Here is a 3,483-nt window from a genome sequence, read left to right as displayed (position 1 = left end):
GTCTCTGTGGCGCAATGGAATAGCGCGCTGGACTTCTAATCCAGAGGCTCCGGGTTCGAGTCCCGGCAGAGATGCGACCGAGTGCACGCCACACAGGGGTGGTGGCTTTTTTAACGATGCGAATTTGATGGCGTGTTGAGAACACATTGAGCACGGCTAATATTTTTATGCCAAATAGCTTACATAGTCAGAGGATGCGCTGAGGTCGATGAGTATCTGCATCCTTTGTTGTGTTTACGAGATGTACAAACGTATGGGATTGGAAAAGTGATTGAAGGCGTTTGTTTAGGGGGTGGGGGGTCATTCTATCAAAGATGGGCAGTGTGCGTCCCTAAGAAGTGTTTTGAAATCATCAGGCATGTTGCCTATAATCTGGTAACGGGGTTGATGGCAACAGGGTTTAGGTTTGCAGCTTAAGTCAGCCATTGTTCTCATTTGTGTTGAAGGCTTTTAGACACCCCTGTGGTCATGAACTTATGTTATTCTTATGCATGGAAATGTAATAAATGAATTATGAATTAAAGTAACATGCTGAATTAAAGAAACAGTGTTGTTGGGTTTTAGCCTTTGGAGACTTAAGCACTGATTGTGCTGAGGTCTTTTCATTTTTCCCCATTTTAAGCAGTTTTAAGGAAGCCATAAAATATATATTTTACATCATATTTACATACCAGCATCATGGTATTTCTTATTGTGATTTTAACAGTTTAAAAGTTTTTAAAAACACTTTTAAAAGTATAATTTATTTAATATGAGTAAGTCGATAACACACAAAGATACAACATATACAACACATTCTCAAGAACCATTTCATGCATTCACCATGCAAAGAACCATTTAAGCATGAAATGGTTCTATATAGAACTCAAGGAACTCATTCCTTTTCCTAAAGAACCATTGAGGAACCATCTTTTTTAAGAGTGTACATATATAACATGTTATGTAGGTTAACAGTAAAATAATGTAATATTTCAATTTCTAGTAAGAGTTTATATGCTATAAATATATTACAGAAACCTGTACAAAAACATGCAGTCGCTCCAAAGCACATAATCCAGCTTATAAAGGGTTTGATCATGCCTGATGTGCTGAATCTGCTCTGTTGGGGCACAAAACAGCTGCAACTGTGTGGGACAGGGGATCAGCAGAGCTAGACTTCAAGGACACATTGATTCCGAAGGGGCTGTTGTGTGAGTACTGCAAAAAGATGAGGACCACTGAGGCCCATGGGTGTGTTTTTCAACATTCACACAAACTGCCTCAAATTAATTTATTTATTTATTTATTGCAAGTCTTAAACATTTTATGAATGAAGGAAGAAAATATTACAGCTTAAACACAGATAAAATACATCATTAAAATGTGTTGTTTGAATTTGGCGTGCTGTGAAATTAAAGTTGTACCACAAATAATGGTGTGATACACTTTACAGTGTGGACTGTAAGGATGTGTACACTCTTAAAAAAGATGATTCTTCAAGGGTTCTTTAGTAAAGTGAATGGTTCTGTTTAGAACCATGAGTTCTATACCTTTTGAAAATGGTTCTTCCATTATTACAAGACATTGTAACATTAGCAGAATCCTTTCTGTAGCTATGTAGAACCATTTTCAAAAAGGTCCTATATAGAACCACGTACGACACATTCTCCATCAGTCTAAAGAAACATTTCACCATGCAAAGAACCATTTGTGCATGAAAAGGTTCTGTATAGAAATCATGGTTCTAAGCATAACCATTCACTTTACTAAAGAGCCCTTGAAGAACCATATTTTTATGTCTAGTTTATGTCACCTTAGCAATTTTTCCTGCCATTTATTCACATTATATTCAGTGTGTAATGGCCTTTACAGTGCTTAGTGACTTTATCATCACCTGAAACACTAAAGAATTCTTTAAATTGTTGTTGGCTGCAGCTGCATTCTTACTAAAGACAGAGTAGAACTGTACTATTAGGTACCGTAATTCCATTAACCTCACCTATGCCCCATGGTCGTCAGAATCTCAGACCAGGGTGGCAGGTGGGCCTTGGAATTGCCAATCCGCTGTGCAGAAGGCAGACTTCATTTCAGCCCTCGCATCCTTCCATTCACTGCACTTTCTGGCATTGACGGAGACCTGGATCACTCCCATGAATTCTGCGACTCCAACAGCCCTGTCCTCTGCCTTTAACTTCTCCCATGATCCAAGACAGTCTGGCAGGGGTGGTGGCACAGGTTTGCTTTTGTCCAGAAAGTGGCGTTTCACTCCACTTGCTTTTTCTCATCTTTCAATTTCCTCCTTTGAGTACCATGCTGTCACTGTGTCTTTCCCCACTAAACTTCACATCATTGTCCTTTATCATCCTCCTTCTCTTCTAGGCTACTTCATTGATGAGTTAGACGCTCTTCTGAGTCTCTTCCCCATTGATGGAACCCCGCTTATACTTCTGGGTGACTTCAACCTGCCACCGGACAAGCTGCAGTCATCCTGCCTGTTACCACTGCTATCATCCTTCGACCTCACCCTCAACCAGACTCCTCCGATGCACAGAGCAGGTAATGCTTTGTACCTGATACTCACCAGACCTACCTCCGCGCTGGATGTCACAGTAACTCTCCTTCACCGCTCTGATCACCACTTCCTATCTTTCTCACTCTTCCTACCTGCTGCTCCTGTCCATTCCACCCCTTCACGCTCCTCCTCTCAACGCAACCTGCACTCCACTCCTTCCTCCTCTTTCGCTTCAACTATCCTGACCACTCTTCCCCATCCTGCCTCATTTTCTTCTCTCTCACTGGACACAGCTACAGATGCTTTACTTTCTTCACTCTCATCTGCAGTTAACTTTCTGTGTCCTCTCTCCTCCAGGCCAGCAAGATCTTCCCCACCTGCCCAATGGCTGACAGGTGTCCTGCGCAGCAACCGGCAAGAACTAAGGAAGGCTGAGAGAAGGTGGAGGAAATCCCAACTCGACTCGGATCTTCACTCCTACCAATCTCTCCTTTCCAAGTTCTCACTCGAAGTTACTGCTGCAAAGTCACCTTTCTACAGAGGGAAACTGGAAGCATCAGCATCTGATCCACGCAAGCTTTCAGCATTTTCTCCTCTCTCCTCAACCCTCCTCCTCCCCCTCCACCCTCTTCTCTCACTCCTGAGGATTTTGTCACCTTCTTTGAGGAGAAGGTTGATAGAATCCGCCAGTCTTTTCCCTCTGTCTCCACTCCTTCCACTAGACCTCCTCCTCTCATTCTCAATCCCTCAATCCCTTAAACTGTTTTTCTTCTCTTTCCACAGATGCTGTCCTTCAACTGATCAAATCCAGTAACCCAATCACCTGCCCACTGGATCCCATTCCATCCGCATTGTTCCAGTCAATCTCCAAGGATCTACTGCCCTTCATCACTTTTCTCATTAACAAGTCCTTGTCATCAGGTGAAGTTCCATCAACTTTGAAGACTGCAAGAGTACTTCCCATCCTGAAGAAGCCCATACTTGACAACTCT

General features: G+C 42.4%; 1 non-coding gene across 1 annotated transcript; it reads left to right on the top strand.

Moving 5' to 3' along the window:
- On the top strand, nt 1-74 carry trnar-ucu. The gene has a single exon. It is a non-coding gene; the product is annotated as a tRNA-Arg (tRNA).
- Nucleotides 75-3,483: the final 3,409 nt, after the last annotated feature.

The sequence above is a fragment of the Colossoma macropomum genome, unplaced genomic scaffold (assembly GCF_904425465.1).
Source record: "Colossoma macropomum unplaced genomic scaffold, Colossoma_macropomum, whole genome shotgun sequence".
Taxonomy (NCBI): Eukaryota; Metazoa; Chordata; class Actinopteri; order Characiformes; family Serrasalmidae; genus Colossoma; species Colossoma macropomum.
This window is presented reverse-complemented; position numbering and strand designations above follow the sequence as displayed.